Genomic DNA, 23,274 nt, shown 5'->3' with positions numbered 1-23,274 from the left:
CTCCTCGCCTTTTTTTTTAGCTGGAGTTTTTGCTCTGTTGCTCAGGCTGGAGTGCAATGGACCAATCTCAGCTCACTGGGTTCTGCCTCCTGGGTTCAAGCAATTCTCCTGCCTCAGCCTCCTGAGTAGCTGGGATTACAGGCAGCTGCCACCATGACCAGCTAATTTTTGTATATTTAGTAGAGATGTGGTTTCACCATGCTGGCCAGGTTGGTCTCGAACTCTGGACCTCAGGTGTTCTGCCCACCTCAGCCTCCAAAACTGCTAGGATTACAGACATGAGCCACTGTGCATGGCCAGAAGGCTGTTTCATCTACGTTGAAACAGTGTGTTGGTACCTTCAACAATGATTTTAGCTAGATCTAATACCTTGCTGCAGCTTCTCCATAAGCCCTTGCTGCTTCATATTGTGCTTGTATGTTATGGATCTAGCTTCTTTCTTTAAACCTCAAGAACCAACCTCTGCTAGCTTAAGACTTTTCTCTTGTAGCTTCTTGTCCTATCAAGCTTTATAGAATTGAAGGAAGTTAGAGTCTTGCTCTGGAATAAACTTTGACTTGAAAGAATGTTGTGGCTGGCTTGATTTCCTACCCAGATTACTTAAACTTTCTTCATATCAGCAATAGGGCTGTTCTGCTTTCTTATCTTTTGTGTGTGCATTGGAGTAGCACTTTAAATTTCCTTCAAGAAATTTTCCTATACATTAACAACTTGGCTAACTGGTACAACAGGCTTAACTTTGGCTCTATCTTGGCTTTCACCATATATTTCTCACTAAGTTTGATCATTTCTAACTTCTGAATTAAATTAAAAGTGTGATTCTTCCATTTGTTCGAACCCTCAGAGGCCATCGTAGGATTCTTAATTGACCTAATTTCAATATTGCTGAGTCTAAGGGAATAGAAATCCTGAGGAGAGGCAGAGATGGAAAATGACCTGTTGATGGAACAGTCAGAACACACAATATCTAGGGATTAAGTTTGCTGTCTTATACTGGTGAAGTTTGGGGCACCTCAAAACAATTACAGTAGTCATACTAAAGATCACTGTTAATAGATCACCATAATGTATATGATAATAACGAAAAAGTGTGAAATATTGGAAAAATTACTAAATGTGAAACAGACATGAAGTGAGCACATGCTGTTAGAGGAATGGCACTCACAGTCTTGTTGGATGCAGGTTTACCACAAATTTTCAATGTTTGGAAAGCATAATATCTGACAAGCAAAATAAGTCAAAGCACGATAAAACATGGTATGCCAGTATATATCAGTCACTGTCCTAAATAGATTGTATGTGTTAACTCAGTTAATCCATAATGACTCTATGAGATAGACAGCCTCATTTTTTTAAGTTTTATGTGTAAGAAAATTGAAGCATTTAGAATCTTTTTCATTGTAGCAGGTAATCTAATGTTTGTGATTCTAAAGGGAAGAAAGAGAATGATACAAGAAATAAATAAAGGATAAGTTTTGGAAAGACATACATGCAAAAGCCATAGTACAGAGCATTTAAACACCCTTTTGTAACCTATCTTTGATTCTCTACCCTTAACCCCCATGAATCCCCTTATATTTTACACCATGATCCCAGTGTTGAATGCCTTTCAATTCTTCAAATGAACCTTTTTTACTCTTAATTCTGGGTGTTTGGAACTGCTATTTCCTTAACCTGGAAAACTTTCTTTCCACAGGCACCAACATAGTTCCTTGTTTAATTCTGTCTCTTGGCCCTGAGCTAACATAGCACTCTCTATTCTTTTTTAATGGAGACTACCACATTTTTGGTGCAATTGCATAGTAAATTGTGTCTTTCCCTAGACTTAAACATTCCTGAGGACCGAGATGTTTATCCATTATGGTGACTCCATATTAATACAGTTAACAGTAAGATCTGGATAAATATTGTGAAGGATTTTTGGTTTCTGTATGTAATAATAAAATTAATATTTGAGATGATCAGTATAATGTACAGATCTGTATTTTGGAAAAATAAATTTTTTGGTGTGAAAAAGAGAAAGACTAGATAGAAATACAAAGAAGGAGGTGAATGCATTATGTTAAAGCAGGACATTTCAAAACTTACACATGTGGCAGAAAAGTATACGTTTTAGTATTAGGAGTTAAAGATTTTAAGATGTTTTTATTTGTTGCTTTTGGGCCCACAATATGTTTATCTTTATTTTGGTTATGGCATTTGATTTTCCTTTTTAGAAACATATTTTTCCATTTTAAACCATAACTCAGGTCTAGGCCAGTAAGAGTTTCTAGCACAGCAGTTATTTCAGAAATATACATAAGACTAAAAGCCATGAGCCCTGGGGACTTTTCTACATCACTGCATAAAATGCCTTCACTTTTTTTGTCAGATTAACCAAGCTGAGGGAATACAAGGCTGAATCTGCCCATCTGCCAGTAGTCATGATTCTTACTGTGTAAGTAGAGTTGGCTTGATGCTATTTCCTCAAACAGGACAAAGTAGAATCAAGGAACAGAGAGATTTCATGCGCTTCTGACTATTGTATAGTTCTTGGACCCATAGATATCTAAAATCATACACCTCTTCTTGACTTACTCATTATGGGTATTAGTAAATGCCCTTTTCTTTTTTGCTTTAAATAATGTGAGTTGATTTCTTCCTACTTACAACCAGGAAAGATCTGTGTAAGGTAAGTTAAAGAGTGTGTGGGAATAGATAAATGCCAATTAATTCTCTGAAAGAAGAAGAACATAAAGGACATTATGAAATAATTTTTGAGGATTTATGCTTCATTTTCTGTTGCAATGTTATTTATGGAATAACATTGAAATTACAATATAATTTTAATGTACTACTACCACAATTTTTCAAAATTAATTTTATTTAAAAATATATTGAATGTAATTTCATATCAGTTTTGAATATAAAGATAAATTTTCTAGATATGTGAAATCAATTCTTTTGTTTCACCGATTTATATTTTTATCAATTCAATGTTACTGTTTTCTCAATGCTAACTCTACATGTTACGTATACACCAACTTATTACATTTTAACAACTGAATTCAGTTATATATTACAGTTTCTACTTGTAAATTATTGATAACCTGTGTGAATTGTTGGGTTTATCTAACATATTAAATGTTATTAATTACTTTTGGTTTCCCTTTTGATACCATGCTGTACCTACACTTTAATAAATGCATACACACATATTTTCTTTAACCTCATATTTAGAAACAAGGATTGTCATGTGATAAATATTTTTTTCTCAAAATAAGTGCATTTTTCCAAATTTTAAATTTCCTTAATATTTAATCATGGAAAACATAAGTGAATATTTTCTTTTAATGAAATAAATTAACCAAATATCTTTATTTAATTTCTGTGAATTGTAGAATATCATCTATTGACTTCACACAAGTAATCAGGAAACAACGTTATTTAAGCCTTAATTAGATAATATTTAGATATTTCATGTGCAAAAATTAAGATTTTGTTTTTCATTAGGGAGGAAATCTGAAAAATGTTTCTCCTGATATGCTTTTAGCAATATATTTTTAGAGTTGATAGTAGTTTGGCAAAATTGGCATTTATAAATAATTTTAACTATATATTTTTGTCTCTGAAAATTAACTTCATTTACTAATAGTATTTGATACTTGCATAAGATATATGTAAAATATATATAAATTATAAAACACAATACTGTTATGAAGTCAGATTATTATGAACTATCTACTCAATCTAAGAAGTAGAAAATTTACAGTAATTGAGTCTATTGATTAGTCCCTACCCTAATCCTTCCTCTACTTCCCCCATCAGATACGCTAAATGATTTTCTAAATTAAATATGTCCACAAAACAGTAAAATTGTATAATTTAGCTAACTATATAATTTATAATGTAGTGTTTTTTAGAACAACTATTATATGGTGTATAGAAAAGAGAGATTACAGTGAATTTACCTTTTATATATATATATATATATATTATTTTTTAAGAGAATATACCATTTTTAAACAATGGAAATTCAGGGTATTCATTTCTTTACATATTGAATCACTCTATGGAATTTATAATAACATGATAACAAAACAATGGCTTTCTCTTGACTTTAGGATAGCTCATGAATAGCAAAATTTAAAATACTGGAAAATATATTACTTTTCTAAGTTACGTTATATATGGGTGTTCTTTGGAAAATTTAACAGGCACGCAGTTCCTGGTTTAGTGCAAATAATATATTTCCCCTCAAATTTTATAAATTCCTGAGTGCCTAAAGTGCTTGAAGTTAAACACATTCTTAGATTTTTAATCTAACAATATGTTCCGTTTTGCCTGCCAAAGTAACTTGAAGGAAGCATTTTGATTTGACAATGAAGTATTCAAACAGCCCGGAATCTAAAAATAAATCTGTAAAATGTATAAAACTTGAAAATTAAGTGGATTCTTTTTAGCTCTGATCTATATCTTGGGATTATTCATGTCACCTTTAAGAAATTTATGAAGGATCTGATGGCTTTCTTATAGTATGTCTTTATTATTTTCAAATTATGTGAATTGTGGAAAATTCTCTGTCGATTATTCCCATGTCATCAAGGAACAATGTTATTCAATTACATAATAACATCATTCATTCAGTCAAGGAATATTTTATTGAAACATTATTTTTCAAGCTCATGCTCTCCATTAGGCTCTACTCCAAGCTCTGGCAATCCAGCGGTGAATAAGACAAATATGTTCTCCTTTGGAGCATGTATACTCTTAAAGTTTTGCTTGTATCAGCAAATCTATCCAACCAATTTTTTTTATTCTGTATTAAAACAGTAATATAACTTCCAAATAGAAAATATCATTTTTAGTTTAAATTTTTATGTGAATTATTGTTATTTTGTAAAGTCTAAATTATCTCTATGTTAGGTCAACAATTACTTTTGGAAACATGTCATTTACTGTGTAACGTATTTGCAGAAATCAATGGCATTAATGATATTCAATAAATAGGTGGAAACTGTCCCATGCAAAATATTTGAATTAATATAGGTATGATTCTAAAACGACAGATCTTTATTAGGCTAATTTGAGAGAGAGAGTGGGTAGGTAGTAATAAGAATGAATTAAAATATTAATATTATAACTCAATTTTCTGGTCTATGTGGGAGATTATATTTTCTAGGCTTGACATTAAGGAGAATTTTATTTTCTATACATTTTTAAAGAATTTGTAATTATTCTGAAGAACTGCATTGAAGAGCAGTAGATTTTAATGTTTACTTGCACTTCACATTTATGTTTTCATATTTTTTTATGAATTCCCATAGAGACATATACGTGATCTTAAATAATTATGTCTGTGACTCTATTTTCCCTGGAATAGTAGCTAAGTAGAAAGATTCTTATTAAGTTACTGGAAAAATTTTCTGCATCATGTGATATAAGAACAACAAAAGATTAAATACCTTATTAAAGTTTAATGTTAATGTTCAATTTGTTTCAGAAGTGGTAAAATATAATCAAAGTAGAATTATTTTGTTTGGGAAATAACCAGTATAATTTCCTCATATTTCAGAAATACAAAGCAGATATATACATAAGTTAACTGTTGATAGAATATTTTCTGCATCTAGGTAATTTGATAGGCTAAGTGCAAAAGTAAAATAAATTCATTTAAAAACATGAAAATAATCATAGATTCTAAAAATGGTGGCAATCCTTTCCTTTTCTCTGTGTCCACTTCCTTTGCCACGTGACTTTGTGGTCCTTGTGACTGAAAAGTCAGAAGTTTTCCTGAACTCTGAAATTAACTTTGCCTTTTGTCTTGCCAATAAGATGTTGATATGATTGTGTGCTATCCTTACTTTATGCCTCAATGACAATGTGTATTTCTCTGTACTCTCTTGTGCCTTTGCCCTTGCAGCCATGAAACTCTAGCCAGGCTAGCCTGCTACAGGATGAAAGATGAGGAGCAGAGCTAACTCAGCCCAGTACCCTTGTATATTTTAACAGCCGTCTAACATGCAAAAATATGAGTGGACCCAGTTGAGAACAGCAACATTGCATAGCTGATGACTACAGATGGATGAGCAATATACACATTGTAATAGTTATCTGGGGTTTTGTGGTCATTTGTAATACATGATTACTGTGGTCTTAGGAATTGATTTAAAACTTTTTAAAATATTTTCAATACCTACTTAACATTTTTAAGGTTTAAAGTGAAAACAAATTAATTAGTTGAAGAATGCTCATATAATAGATCTTTCAGGATTTGTATTCTATGTGGTTGAATGATATTGTTCGTTTCCTTTTCATAATGTTTCAAGATTTCTTCTTGAACAACTAAGTAATAACTTACCACCAAAGGCTAAAATGAATTAGCGATATAAGAAAAAAATTAAGGAAAATGTATATAAGCCTATGAAAGATTACATATGAACGCAATCCCTCTTTTGGAATGAATTAAAGTTTCACCAAAACACAGAACATTTTATTCTTAATTTACATTTTCTTTTTTGCTAGTTTATTTTTCTTTTCTAGACAGAAGTAAATGAGTAATGAGAATATTTATAGTTAGAGAAAACCTGGTTCTGATCTATCTTTTTAGATTTTATTTAAAAATTACAAATGCAACCAACATGAAAATGAATTAAATTCATGTTATTTCATTCATATATTAAGAAAATAAAAATGGAACCACAGATACATTCACATGACAGACTGAAATGGCATAAAATGCAATATGAGTTTTAAGAACCAATAATGATGGGGGCTCCATCCTACACTTCTCTTTAACTTTGGATTCGGCTTTCTCAATGTCATGTCAAATCTGTAATTACAAACTACATTCGCAAAATATTTCCATAAAATATTCATAATTAACACATTGGAGATCCTTCCTTTAATCCCTAAACCACAGGTGACAAAGTTAATCAATGTTAACTCCTGTAATTCTATGGTGGTTCAAATAGATATATAATTTTCATTTAGCTCAACTGATTGCAGAAATAACATTATTCCATTCAAAAAACTCAACCAATAGTAAGTTTCAAAGCTATCTGAAGAAACTTGTCCTCTGCCTAAATCAAAATTTCTTTCAGGCTGTTATTTTGGTAAGAAACCAACTGCTCAAGTGTTGGCATTATTTTGGTAGTGAAAGTGGTAGATAATAACAATGCTTTATCTTCAAAGCTATACCAGTGAAAACTATTTTCGCTCTGTTTTTTAATCCCTTCTCTTTTTCATTTACCTTATTCTTAAGATTTTGGCTATAAAAATGTTTTCGTATTTCTTCTTTTTAAAAATAGCCATCTCATATGTATTTGGTTTTCAGCGCTTTTAAAGCATTTGCCAATTTCTACATTGCTTTGTGATTAGCTCTTCTGACAATCCCTTGTTTTCCCCTTAGAGTGTGCTGGATTTTTATGCTTTGCTTAGCTGTCTTAAGCATAATATAGACTAATTCAAAAACTATGTCATTTTTATTTGTATGTTAGCAAAAAACATACAAATCTATTAGAAATGCTAATGCTTGAAATTTAGAAAAGGAATTATTGTTGTTGATAGTTTCAAAATTATAGCTAATTTAAACAAAGTTTCAATATCTTTTTATAGTTACACTCATGTCTTATAGGACTTTTAGATCTATGATAGTAATACTTATTTATTATTTGTTTAATCTATTCTAGGAAAAGCGTAAAATCAATTATTTTATAAAGTTGATCTTATGGAGTTATTCTTATTTTAGAAATGCGGCAGCTGAGGCTTAGAAAGGAAGAGTGACTTTACAAAAGTTAAGGTGCTATTAAGTAGTAGAGCTTGGGTGACTGATTCTAGAACCTACTTATACCTATTATAGTTAATCACCACTGAATTTCCATGATTTTTTTTTTCTATTAAATTTCAGCATCATCTCTATAGCCTTACCAACAAATATTGCATTTAGGTTTTCTAAAATATTTATTTTGTAAATTATAAGGCAGTTAGTCTTTACTTTTGTAGGATTTTTCATAGCGTGTTATAGAAACAGTCTCAATTTTAAGACTTTCAAGTGTCAGTGTGCTATTTCTGGCTGGCAATATTCACTAGAAAAAGGCTAATTGGAAGTTGTAAGATTATGCTAAATTAGGAAAGAATAAGGTTCTGCATATTTTCAAGCTGCAAAATGATGCAGAAGAATGTCTTTAAATGTTGATATTAAAAAAACAAAACCACCACTATACACAATATACATAATGTCATTCAAATGGGCAATGCTTAGTTTTTCAATTAATGATTTTCATGCGAGAGCAGACCCATAGTATTGCTTGACTAACCTTAATAAAATTATACCAGAAATCAAAAAGTTTGCTCTAATCCTAGCTTCATCATGAACTAGATTTAAAGAAAGTCATTTGAATTTGTTCAAGCCTCAGGGCCCCATCTGCACAATTGAGGTTGTTATAATCTCTGTACTTAATTATCTGTCACAAGCATGTAGTCTATTCAAATCAATTCAGTAACAAGAAGTGATCTTCTACCATGGGCAAGGTTTTGGAACTACATAAATGAATAAAACTCTACACTCATCTTAAGAATTTCATGCTGTCTTATTTGAGTAGACAGTGAACTACATAAGTGCAATTGCTTCCCAGCTGACTGTTACAGATCCTGACCTATCATGTTATGAAGAGCAATTTACATAGTTTCTTCACTGGCTCTAAGAGAAAGTACAGTCTGGGATTTCATCTCATTTTCCTCTTCACACAGACTAAATTGCAGATGATTAGCAGCTCAGTGCGGACCACACCAGAGTCCAATGGCCAATGATGGCATACGATGTCCAATGACAGAGCAAATGGAAGAAGGAAGGGATCTCTGCCTGAATGACCTCACAAAGCACAGCTGCCTGTTATCCAAAACTAACTGAACTGTTTCATGAGAGAAATGCACTTACTTGTGACTTGTTGTTATAACTATCCTAAATTAGCTTTTACATAATTAATACGATATTTGAATTAATACTACAGGTTGACAGATAATGGAGAAGCAGAGAAGTAGGAACTGAAGTTGAGGAGACAGTAAGAAATCCAGCCCTTTAAGAGGCTCAAATGTCATTAAAAGTATTCTAAAGGCAAATAAAATCAAAAGTGAAAAATAATTTTAACTATGAAAAAAATTGTTTTTTTTTTTTCAGTTGTAATTTGTTTGAAATGGCATAGGATGCCTGTTTGAGAGGTCAAATGATGGCTCAGATACAGGATGGCACCATGAAGTATTCACCATGAACTAGGCAGGCAAGAACATTCTATCTTGCCAGTTCCTACAGAAAATACTAATATGTTGACATGCTCTAGCTGAACTTATAATTCTTGGCAAATTAACTTTTACTATAGTGAAAGGGACAAGTCATCATGGATAATGTGGTAACAAGTATAATTTTGCCCAAACTAATAATTCAAAAATTATTCTAATTTAGGGATTGGGACATTGAGTTCTGAAAGTTCAGGCTTTTAGCATACAGTGGACTGTCATTGTCTGGTTTTTTGGTATGTGAAGAAATCAACTCCAAGTATCAGTTAGGGTAGTCATAATTTGCAGTTTCACTCAAGTGAGATCAGAGTTAAAGCTTTTCTTCTTGCACATTCTCCTACAGAGTTTTCTTTATGGTCATCCACAAACAAGAATGGAAAAAACAAGGGAAAGCAAACCTACAGATAAGTGGATGTATAGAGAATCCCAAATTATCACTTCTTTTTTAAAAATAACAAATTAAAGCTAGGAAAATATACAGAACTATTTACAACAAAACTTGTTTTCCATCTTCCTTTCAATCTGGCAATTTCCCTCTCCATATTTAGAAATCTAAGGTAAGGTGGCCAACCATCCTAATTTCTGGGAATTTCTGGGGATTGAGACTTTCAGTGCTAAAACCAAGATATTTCTTGGGAAAAGGCGAGGAACTGTTCACCCTATTCTAGGGCAGGGAGAGGGAGAGTCATGATAGATTAAGAGTGTTGAGAATGTCTACATTTGCAATAACCTCATCTTTAAGTGTATTTCATTCATAAAGCCTTTGTTTATCCTTCTATTCTGAGATTTGTGACACGGAGTCTGGAACTCTGAAGACTGCATTTTTCCTTTGTCACTCAATTCCCTCTGTCACTAGGGGGGATCTAGAGAAGAAAGGATATTGAAACAGGAAGAAGAGAGAAGGATATGCTTCCTCCTATTATTGGTGCTATTGTCAATATAGCCCAAGCAATGGTCTTTCACCTGAGTAGCAATAGCTGGTTCCAGTTTTAGCACGAACTTCATTGTGTTCTCTTATGTGTATCCACATATGCTTGACAACACTATCTATCTCACTAATTTTAGCCCCACCGCTGTAGTGCCCTTCCTTGGAGCTCTTAACTTACTAGCATCAAGCAGTGCAGCAACGCTTCTTCAGAGGTTTGAGTGCATGTTCTTCCTGGCACCTCCCAGAAGTTTCTAGATTCTGATCATCCTGCTTTCTACAGCTGGGAGCTGATTCCTATGGTTACTGTCTTTGCATTACCTCAATGTTCCTTTTTGCTTTATCAGCCCTCCACTCGTGAAATTAATCACTATATTACATTCTCTGCTGAAGTATGTAGCATAATTTCTATTTCTTTGCCCAAACCTTCACTGATGCAAGAAGTTATTTGAAATCAAAATAAAAATTGTTATAAGAAATGTTATTAAAAGATTTCATGCCTAAAATATCAATAAAATATTTAATAGTTACAAAGCAACTGACTTTTAGCTAAGATTATTTACTGTATCAGGTTTCTCCCAAATATGATTATAGTTTCCTGATTAATAACTATGAGATCCTAGGGTAGGAAAGTTCAGTTGTATCACATTAAAATCTTATCAGATATTTTCTTAAGAAATTGAAGTAACTTAATTTTTTAGCTGATTAATATAAATGTATTTAGCTTTTTAAAAATAAAATATTAGAAAATACCCACATGTTTTTATGCTATTTAATTGTAAAGATAAATAATTTATTTCTAAAGCACATTTAGGTTGTATAGCTTATTTACTGTTTACTGTATAAACATAAAAGAAACAAAAATAGAGAATTAAATAAGTCTTTAATCTGAGCTAGGTGACACTGAGGCTGTTTATAAAGTATATGATTATTAATGTCATCTATTAAAAATTGCTTGTCCAATAGGGAAAGGATTCCCTGTTTAACAAATGGTGTTGGGAAAACTGCCTAGTCATGTGCAGAAAACTGAAACTGGACCCTTTCCTTACACCTTATACAAAAATTAACTCCAGATGTATTAAATATTTAAACATAAGACCTAGCAGATAGAAGAAAAACCAGGCAAAACCATTCAGGACATAGGCATAGGCAAGGACTTCATGACAAATGAAAATGCAACAAAAGCCAAAATAGACAAATGGGATCTAATTAAACTTAAGAGCTTCTGCACAGCAAAAGAAACAATCATTAGAGTGAACTGGCAACCAACAGAATGGAAAAAAAATTTTTGCAAGCTACCCATCTGACAAAGGGTAGCTACAATGAACTGAATCTACGAAGAATCTACAAAGAACTAAAACAAATTTACATGAAAAAAAAACCCCACCAAAAAGTAGGTGAAGGATGTGAACAGATACTTTTCAAAAGAAGGCATTTATGCAGCCAAAAAACAGAAGAAAAAATGCTCATCATCACTAGTCATTAGATAAATGCAAATCAAAACCACATTGACATACCATCTCATGCCAGTTAGAATGGTGGTCATTAAAAAATCTGAAGACAACAGATGCTGTCCAGGATGTGGAGAAATAGGAACGCTTTTACACAGTTGGTGGGAATGTAAATTAGTTCAATCATTGTGGAAAACAGTGTGGTAATTCCTCAAAGATCTAGAGATAGAAATCCCATTTGACCCAGCAATCCCATTACTGGGTACATATCCGAAGGATTATAAATCATTCTATTATAAAGACACATGCACACTTATGTTCATTGCAGCACTGTTTACAATAGCAAAGACCTAGAATCAACACAAATGCCCATGACTGATAGACTGGATAAAGAAAATATGGCACATATACACCATGGAATACTATGCAGCCATAAAAAAGATGAGTTCACATCCTTTGCAGGGACATGGATGAATCTGGAAACCATCATTCTCAGCAAACTGACACAAGAACAGAAAACCAAACACCACATGATCTCACTCATAGGTGGGTGTTGAAAAATGAGAACGCATGGACACAGGGAGGGGAACATCACCCACTGGGGTCTGTTGGGGGGTGATGGACTAGGGGAAGGATAGTGGGGTGTATGGAGATTGGAAAGGGATAACATTGGGAGAAATACCTAATGCAGGTGACTGGGGGATGGAGGCAGCAAACCACCATGGCACGTGTATACCTATGTAACAATACTGCAGGATCTGCACATGTACCCCAGAACTTAAAGTATAATAAAAATACACATATTACAAAAATTGCTAGTCTTATATATTCATATAGATATATTTTACCTTTTTTAAAAATAAGCATGTGTAAGGTGTTATTTGCTAACATAGAGGGTATACTCCAGGCACAGTTATAAACATTTTTATTATTAATTAATTTTGTTACTCAGCCAAGGTAAGATTATTATTTCCATGCTACAACAGAGGAAATGGTACACAGAGAGGTTATGTTATTTGCCTAAGGTCACATAAATTGTCAGAGCTAGTAACCTAATTTAAGCAGCTTGGGTATTTAATGCATGCTCTAAATCACTGCAATGCTGCTCCTTACCCAAATGGACACTATTATTAATGGTCTATATCTGGATAAGCAGAAACATGCGCCAAACACTCATCATTTTAGAGAATAGTACATCAAGTAAGCAAGAATGTACACAAGAATATAATGTCATTCATCTTCCACAAAAAGTAAACGAATACTTTTGCTTTAACTTACCATTACTCTTTATGAATCAAATATTTTTGTTTCTGGCTTTCTATTATACCTACATTGTTTTATTGCAGAAGAAAATAAATGCCACCAACTGAAATGGATCTCTTTTTACAAGTTGTGCCTGTGAATCTAGTAAAATATATAGTTTGAAATTAATGGGACAGTTTATGTGCAATTTTTCATAGAAAGATTTTAGCTTGTTAGGAAAGTGGAAATTGTTGAGAGAATTGTTTTTAAAGAAAAGTAATCTTTGACATATTCCTATTACCAAAGAAGGAACATATAACACAAATATATATTACTTACTAAGCTCGATATAGCTATAACCTTAAGATCTATTGTATTATAGAATATATAAACATATTAGATACTAGATTTAAGATTATAAAACAAAAATAAGTAACTTAATTTTATTCAAAAGAAAAACTATGTTTCATTAGAAATAGATATTCATTAACCATTTATATATGAGGTTAATATTTATGATCATTACAAATATAAATTAGGATTTTTTTGGGCTTCATTTACAAACTATTCACTATTATTAAATAAGTAAAAGGTTGCTTGGTTTATAGGAAAGTTACTCCTAGAAAACATGCATATCCTAGAAATGGAGGTGGTGTGACATCTAGGATAAAAGCAAAGGATTGCATATTCAATCGGTCTGGTTCCCATCCCTGGCTATTTCACTAAAAAGCATTGTCACTTATGTGGCTCATAGTTTTGTCATCTGCAAATGATGAATGACTGCATGAAGCACTTAAAGCCATTATGTCACATGTTCTTATAAATGATAATAGCTATTTTATTTTTATGGATGTCTGAGGCTAGGGACAGTATAGAAGGCAAGATGGGATTTTTTTCTTACAATGTAACCTGAATCCATAGATACTGAATTTAGGAGAAATAACTGATTGGAGACTATGATTTTAATCAAAAGTTTCATTCCCCACATCAGATCAGACTTCTGACTTGAAGTGCTAGCCTTATGTGAATTATGGTATTTCGTGGATAATTGTGTAGCACTGTCAAACAGAACTTTCTAGTGATGGAAATCTGTGTTCTCGGATATTACAAACTATTGAGCACTGAAAATGCAGTAATGTGACTTGACAAATTGAATAGTTTTTATATGATTTAATCATATTAATGGAAATTTCAGTAGCTGCCCATGGCTAGTGATTATCATATTGGACAGAGTGACATCACTGATTTGATTAAAATTAAACGATAAAAACAACTAAATGCCAGCTTATGATTATAAGGAAAATGTAAGCTAACTAATAGAGGAGGCATTGTTATGGGCCTGTTATACAGAAAACTCAGAGAGATGAGTTCCAAGGTCACAGAGATGGTACATGGGACTTCACTGGGTATCTCGGGTTTGAAGAACTCATAGGTGCATAGAAAATACCAGTAGTACTAAAAAAGATAGCAGAAATGTGGAAGTTTTCTAACCTAAAATGGAATTTAGTGACCAAAAAAACAACTCCTGAGATCATAATACTCATATTCTAATAATAGGAGAGAGACAATATGCAAAATAAGTTAAACATACAGCATAAAGTATAACTTTCATTGTAAAAGAATTCACAGCTTCTGTATGAGGGCTGCTTTTAAGTAAAGAAAAAACAACATACTACAGCAACAAATGACCCCAGGACTTGGATTAAATTCTCACAACATCATAGGGTGTAAGAGGCCTGAAGAATCATTTATATCAAAGTTTTCATTAAATACTTAAATGTAAATAAAATCTATAAGCATTAATTAACTTACATGAGGTCACCTAGAAACAGAATCGGACAGAGAAACATCATTGATTTAAATAAAATTACAGAAAACTCAGATAAGTATTGCTCTAAGGTCACAGAGATGGTATATTGGGATTTTACAAGCAAACTTCAATTTGACCCCAAAGTCTGTTTCTTTCTCTCTGTGTGAACTGCTTCTCCAGACGCTGAATTCCACAGTTTGAGAGACCTCTAGGGGTCAACATCAAATTGTCCCTGTGGAACTGTGAGCCCCTGTAGGTACAACATCGAGGGTAAACCAAGAATCTGTTCACAAAGAGAGCTTAGGGAGTTGCTGCACGGCAGAGGAAAGAACTAAATATTAGGAGTTCTGTCTCATAACAATGAGTAAAATAACATCAACCACATTTAACTGAGTACCTAATTAATTTTAGCTTTTTAGAAATGTTCCTCGATTAAATGAAAACTAATCATTTTCCAGGCAATCTAGAGGAATTAATATGCCAGGAACTGGTATTCTCAAAGTGATAAAGATACGTTTTGGTGGTAAGAATGTCTAGCAGTGACATGCTGAATATGGCATTTACTAGCTTGGCAGATAAGACTGTTAAATTTTCAGGAATTTTAAAGTTCGGTTGACCCACCTTGGTAGCTTGAAATCAGTGATGGTAGCAGAATTTACACCATGGAAAAGAGCAAATGTTAAAGATCAGGAGCCTTCCTACTCTTGGCAAAGCCAGGTGTTAAATATTTACCAGTATACTACTGACCTTGAGATTTTGTGATTGGTTAAAGTTGCCAAAGACTGTCTAATTGTCAATGTTAATGGAATTGTGAACTTGCCCCAGTTTATAATTTAATTATTTCTTTTTTTTTCCTATGGCTCTGTAAATGTATGTTTCCACATTTCCCCTTCTCTACCAAGAAAAGTGCTACTTAACATTTTCTAGAGATTTTATTTAACTTCTTCAGTTCATGATGTCTTTATCTTCTATTGTTTATTCTAATCTTATTGTCTCTTGCAATGTTTCATTTAATCCCTTTTCTTTATTTTCATGTATATTAATCTTCCTTTCTACATAAGTGACTATTATCTTCAAATTTATCTTATTTTAATTATCTGATACATAGTAGACAATGAGTGAATGTTGGAATGATCATACAATAAATGAAATACCTACTAAATGAACATCAGACTGAGTTCTTGTGGCAGATTGTTTTATTGTTCCCAGTTATTTGCTGCCCTCTGAGAGCAATATAGTCTTTGCACATTGCCGTATGCCTCGAAATGGATGTACATATGGCAATGTGTAAAGACTATATTGCTCTTAGAGAGAGGGCAGCAAATAACTGGGAACAATATACATCATTTTCTGTTTAATTGACAACAATATTGGCCATGCTATTGACCATGGTTGATGATATGTAAGCAAAGGTCATGCATGCCATTGTCAAGAATAAATTTTAGGAGGATATGTAGATTTCTACCATTAATCGCTTCTCTCCACCATGAGAATAAAATGTCTCAGATAGTGGCTGATTTTTCAGTCTAGATTCCAGAATGAAGACCCGTAGAGCAGAGCTTCGGTTGGCCCACAGTTGACCTATAATGCTAATAAACATAAACCTTTGTGTTTTTAAGCCAGTGAAACTATGGGGTTCTATGTTTCAACAAAATGACTGAGGGAAAGCTAACACAGTTCCTGACGTCATGTATTTAACAGACACAAAAGGAAAGGCATCAAACCTACTGAAACATTTCTTATGTTCTACTTAATTAAGTTTAAATCATAAAGGAATTAACTGGACATGGAAACTTTACACACTGCAAAGAAAACAGAATTCAGATGCCTAAAGAATGCTAGGCATCTGGCCCATATTTCTTATGATATCGCCTCATTCTGGCCGAACTCGCAATTTCTCACATCTGTTTATTTGATGTATTTCTGATCTTCAGAGACACTTTATGCAGATGCACGTCACTGAGATGCAGAGGAAGATGTAAATTTGAACAACTTGTCACAGTTTAATGTGGTTCAGGAAGTTATATTCCTATTACACTGAGCCATTTTATACTTTTAAAATACTCATTCATTTTATAGATTTTGACGTAAGCAGCTTGTCATAGAAAAAAAATACATTCTACATATGAAACAGTCATGGTTTGAGCCTGTAGCCCAACTGAATTTCTGTGAATAGAGCCTTACAATGAGTCTAGTGTATAAGTATAGGGATAAAACAGCAGGGAGGAATGCATCCAACTTCCAGCTAGAAAGAATTTCTATAAGCTTATACCTCAAACTCTATCCTCAGAGGCCAATGCACAACTGTTTCCAACAACACGCTTCTTTGTTCTTTGTTTACCTCTGCATGCCAAGTTTTACATTTAAACTCAAAGCAATTTTTAATATGTTGTGGCAGCAAAAAAGAAACCTTGACTTTTATTAAGTTACTTTGCTTCTCAGGTAATTTTTTACTATGTTACTGAGTGTTAAGATTCTTTTTTAAAGTATAATTATATCCTTGGGAATAAATGGGAAAATAAAATCTAGGTAAAACCAAGCAGTAGAAATAAGTACATGGTGGAGGATGATTAAAAAATCCAAATTTAGATGTAAACTAAAAGGAAGAGGGTGGTGTCTTATATTTTTATTTTACTTGGTTCTCACATAATTTTTAAAATTTTCCGTAAGCATGTGTTTCTAGGTAAAGTCTTTCTAGAAAAAAATATTTCTTGAGATCAATATTTGAGTTCTTTTATCTCAAATGTAAAATATCTCATATATTTTACATATGCGCACCAATTAGAAGATAATATTTAGTCAGTAAATTTTACTTCTACTTTTTTTTTTTCTTTTTTTTGAGATGGAGTCTTGTTCTGTTGCCCAGGCTGAGGCACAGTGGCACAATATTGGCTCCCTGCAACCACTGCCTCCTGGGTTCAAGTGACTCCCTGTCTCAGTCTCCTGAGTAGCTGGGATTAAAGGCACACATTGCCATGCCTGTCTAATTTTTTTTTTCTTTCTTTTTGTAGTTCAGTAGAGACAGGGTTTCAACTCTGTTGCCCAGGCTGGTCTACAACTCCCAGCTCAGGCAATCTACTTATCTCAGCCTCTCAGAATGCCAGGATTACAAGTGTGAGCCACCGCACCTGGCCAACTTCTACTTTTTTTTAGAATTTTATGTAATATCTGAAACTTAAAAGAGAATATGCAAAATATATGTAAACTATTAAGTAGAATAATAACCCCTGAGGATAGACTACCCCAGATGAACTAATCATTCCAAGATAATCCTGTTCTTACCACTTTGCTCCTGACTTATCTCATACACCTGTTATCCAAGAAGGTAGCAACATCCTTGGATTTCGGTCCATTATTTCCTGATCACTAATACTTTACTAAGCACCTGTTATTTATTTTTCAAAACTGTGTTTGAGAGAATGATGTGAAAATTTATATACAAAGATCTCATCTTTTTCTTTCTTGTGCCCTATTTTAATGCAGCAGATTTAAGAAATTATTATAATTAAAAATAACATACAGGGCAATGATGATAATAATGTTGAGGTTCAGTGATTGACTATAGAACTGTACTAATTCTCACAAAACTTTTATGAGCTAAATAAAACCTAATTTTGTCTTAAATTTATGATTAATGATGTTGATTCCCAAAAATAAGTAACTTTTTCAAGGTCATGCTGGCAGTAACGTAGACACGTTGAGGGTCCAAGTTATCTCTCTAATACTCTGGTGGTGAATGGTTAGTAAGCTCCCATTATGTGACAGGAACTATGCCTAGGTCATGTCAACAAGACCCAAAGTATGTATAGTTACTACCCCCAGTTTTCTGTTGAAGAAATTGGGACAGAGAGAAGAAACTCATCTACGATCACACATCAGGAAAGTGGCAATACTGATTTTTACGGCAAAGTCTGCAAAATTACAAAACCCATTATTTTAACTCTTTAATTTTGTGACTACCGAGCTATTTTTTCAAGTAGTTACTTTTATAATGTACTCAACATAAATGTGGTAGGATTTCAATGAAGGAGAACTCAATATAGGTTAATGTAACAGGATAATGAAATAAAAATTTATTCAATGAGAAAGCATAAAATTTAAAGATGATAGAAAGAATAGAAAATGAAGGGAAACCATAAGTGAAGTAAACAGATGAAAAGTAGTGCAGTAAAAGACACAGAAATGAACAACTTACAGAAGGGAAACTGCTAAGTTAGTTATTGGCTTTATAATTCTAGAGCCATGGCATCAATAAACGTCAAAGTTTGATTAAATGGGAAAATTTTATCCATTACTTGCAGGTGTCAGAATCCAAATACTTATTCAGGTAATGCATACATTGACTTGAAAATTCAACACTAACTACGATGATTTTAACTTCCCCTTATGTGTGCAGTTCATTTGGACATAATGTACTGTTTTCTGACCTTCTATGTTTGAATAAATGTTACTGTAAATATCTTCTTTAGAATTTAGACATCCTCGGTGAAGGGGTGTTCTTCAAGCTCATATCTTCTTCAGTAAATCTCTGATTATAACATGGTCACAATGTCCCAAAATTGTGTTTTATTCATACTCCAAGTTTGATTATTTGGGCTGGCAATGATATAAGTCATACAGTCATAAAGTTAGGGTAGTTGTACAAGGCAAAGGATAATATTCTATGCCAAATAATAACATTAGAAATACAGAGTCAAAGAACTGAGGGGACAAATATTGTGGAGGTTGAAGATTGGGAAAAAGAAAGGTTTAAAATTATTCGGGAATTATTTGGAAAGTTAGAATAAAGAAATCATTTATGATTTATAAGTAAAAGTATGAAATAGCCCAATCTTTTTGTTAGGTAGGACTTTTACCTTCAAGGGATTAATATTATAGAAAGATGAAATGTTAAAATCTTGTATTTTTTTACAAAATTTACAAAATGCATTTTTAATTAAATAATATTTAATAAGTACCTGGTATATGTCAGATAATTCTATGCCATACTGAAAAAGGTAATTATAATTCCAGCCCTTCAAAAGCTCATAGCATAGTAAGAAAAACAGGCATTAATCAAAAACTATCAGTTTTCAGAGTGTTATTAAAGAGGCTCAAGTTTGTATGGGAACATAAGAAAAGGTGCTATTGTCTTATTAGAAACTCAAAAAACAACCTCAATATTTACTATCTCTTGATTCATTGCAGTCATGCTTTTTGAAATTTCTCACAAAATCTTTAGTTGTGTTTTTTCTAAATACTAATTCACTCATTTTTTCAGAGTTAAAACATTTAGACATTTTCAACATAAAGCAATCGGGAACAATTAAAAATGGAAAAAAGAGATATTGTCTCATGGGGCAGGGTAGAATACTTGGATAAAAGGAGGTAGAGACAACACAGATGTCTTTCAGCCTCACTCCCTTACTTATGAAGAAGAAAAGTTTTGAGGAATGTTTGGAAAACCTAGAACATGCATAAGAGTATAGAGGATTGATGTAAATGTGAGGATATATTGTTTCTGTGAACTCCAGAAAATATTTGTAGTTTTTTCTGCATATGAAACTTAGGATGGTGTCACATTATATTATTCTATATATCCATCAGTCATTGCCTAAATTATCGGATTGTGACATCAAAAGCCAAATTGAACACACATGCAGTTTTAAAAATCACACTCATAAAAATATGCCCTAGTTTGACAGAGCTGGGAATAAAAAACAGGATTTCTTCTCAGAATTTGTGGTCATGAGGCAAATAGACTCCACTCCCAAAGAGAAAAATTAGATATTATTTTGAAAAACTATCATTTGACAAATAATTTTTTCAATGTTTTAATAACCAATATATTCATTAACAAAATCTTTCTGACCTAGTAACTCATCTATATAAATAAAAGGAAAGGCCCACCAGCCATTATTCTTTAAAATATAATAATTGACATAATTATATATATTTATTGTGTATAATATGATATTTTGATATATGAATCCATTGTGGAATGCCTAAATCAAGCTAATTGACATAGGAATTATCTCACATATTTGTGTATTTTTGTGGTAATAATACCTTAAATCTCATTTAGTGGCAATTTTCAAGTGTACAATATATTGTTTTCAAATATAGTCACCATATTCTACAACAGATCTCTTGAACTTATTCTTCTTAACTGAAATTATTTATATTTTGACTGTTTTCCCAATCCTCCCCCCTCCAAGCCTTGAAACCACCATTCTACTCTCTGCTTTTATGAGCTCAACTTTTAAAAATTCCTCATGTAAGTGAGGCATGTGGTATTTGTCTTTCTATACCTGATTTATTTCATATTAACATAATGTCCTTTAGGTTTACTCATGTTGTAAAAATAATTAAATTGCCTTCTTTTTAAAGGCTGAATAGTATTCTATTTTGTATATATACCACATTTTCTTTATCCATTCATCCATGGATAGGCACTTAGATTGATCACAAACTTTGGGTATCGTAAATACTGCTACAATAAACATAGGAACTCAGGTATCTCTTCAATATATTTCATTTCCTTTGAATATATATCCAGTAGCAGGAGGCCTAGATCATAAGGTATTTCTATTTTTAATGTATTGAAAAACCTCTATATTCTTTTACATAATGGCTGCATTAATTCCCACCAACAGTATATAAGAGTTCCATAATGGCTGTATTAATTCCCACATGCTAACCAACACTGGTTAACTTTTGTCTTTTTAATGACAGTCATTCTATCACACTCAAGGTGATATCTCATTGTAGTTTCCATTTGTATTTCTCTGATGATTAGTGATGTTGATCACTTCATATATCTGTTGGCCACTTGTATTTCTTCTTTTGAGAAATGTCTATTCAGGTCCTTGGCTCATTTTTAATTATATTATATGTTTCTTTCTATTGAGTTGTTTGAGTTCCTTATATATTTTGGATATTAATTCCTTATCAAATGTATGGTTTGCAAATAATTTCTAGTATTCCGTAGGTTATCTCTTCACTCTGTTGATTGTTTCCTTGGCTGTACAGAAGCTATTTAGTTTGATGTAATTCAATTTGTCTATTTTTACCTTTGTTTCCAGTGCTTTTGGGGTCATACCCAAAAATCATTACCCACATCAATGACATGGAGATCTCCTCCTATGTTTTCTTTGAATAATTTTTATAGCTTCAGGTCTTACATGTAAGTCTTTAACAATTTTGAGTTGATTTTTGAACATAGTATGATATGAGGGTTTAATTTCATTCTTCTGAATGTATATATACAGTTCTCCCAACGTAATTTATTGAAGAGACTGTCCTTTCCCCATTGTGTAATCTTGGCATCTTTGTCAAAAATCAATAGACTGTGAAAGTGTGGATTTATTTCTGGGCTCTCTGTTCTGTTGCATTCGTCTATGTGTCTATTTTTATGCCAGTACCATGCTGTTTTGATTACTATAAACTTGTGGCAGATTTTGGAATCAGGTATTGTGATGCCTCTGGCTCTGTTTTTGTTTTCTCAGGATTGCTTTGTCTATTTATGTCTTTTGTGGTTTTATAAAAGTTGTAGGTTTTTTTTTCCTATTTCTATAAAAAAGTCATTGAAATTTAAATAGGAATTGTATTAAATCTGCAGATAGCTTTGGGTTGTATGGGCACTTTAACAATATTACATCTTCCAAACCACAAATAAGAGATGTCTTTACATTTACATGTGTGTTTTTTTTTTCAATTTCTTTCATCAGTGTTTTGATTTTCAGTGTACAGTTGTTTGCACTCCCTTGATTAAATGTATTCCTAAAGGTTTTTTTTTTTTAAGGATATTTCAAAAGGTTGTTTTTTTTTTTTAAATTCTTTTTGGATAGATGGTTGTCAGTGTATAGAAATGCTACTGATTTTGTATGTTGATTTTGTATCCTGAAATCTAATGAAATTATTTGTTAGTTCTATGAGTATCTTGGTAGAGCCTTTAGGGTTTTCTAGATAAAAGATCATGTTGTCTGCGAAGGGAGACAACTTAACTTCTTCATTTCCAATTTGGATGGCTTTTATTGTTCTGTATTGCCTAATTTCTCTGACTAAGGACTTCCAGTACTATGTTGAGTAGAAATGTCAAAAGTGGGCATTCTTACCTTGATCTTGACCTTAGAGGAAAATCTTTCAACTTTTCACCCTTAAGTATCACGTTAGTTGTAGGCTTGTCATATACAACCTTTATTGTGTTGAGGTACATTCCTTCTATGATTAATTTGTTGAATATTTTTTGCTTTTTAATCATAAAACAATGCTGAAGTTTTTCAACTGCTTTTGCTGCATGTATTGAGATGATCATTTTATTTTTGTCCTTCATTCTCCACTTTCTTGTAAATTAGTGCTTCATCTTCAAAAGCAGAGTAATAATTGATTTAATATTATTGTGTTATATATGTATATATGTTATCACTATTTGAGAGATAATTCTTACTATGCCTGTTTCATAGGAGAGAAAACAGATTGTTGAAAATATAAATAACTTACCAAAGTCAAATTGAAAGTGGCAGAACAAGGAGCAACTCAAATTCTCTCTATCTATACTCCTAGAAATTCTTTGCCAACTGTAGGTGATTTCT

The sequence above is a fragment of the Sapajus apella genome, unplaced genomic scaffold, assembly GCF_009761245.1.
Source record: "Sapajus apella isolate SASKATOON/1434 unplaced genomic scaffold, GSC_monkey_1.0 scaffold2, whole genome shotgun sequence".
Lineage (NCBI taxonomy): Eukaryota > Metazoa > Chordata > Mammalia > Primates > Cebidae > Sapajus > Sapajus apella.
Note: the sequence above shows the minus strand (reverse complement) of the source record.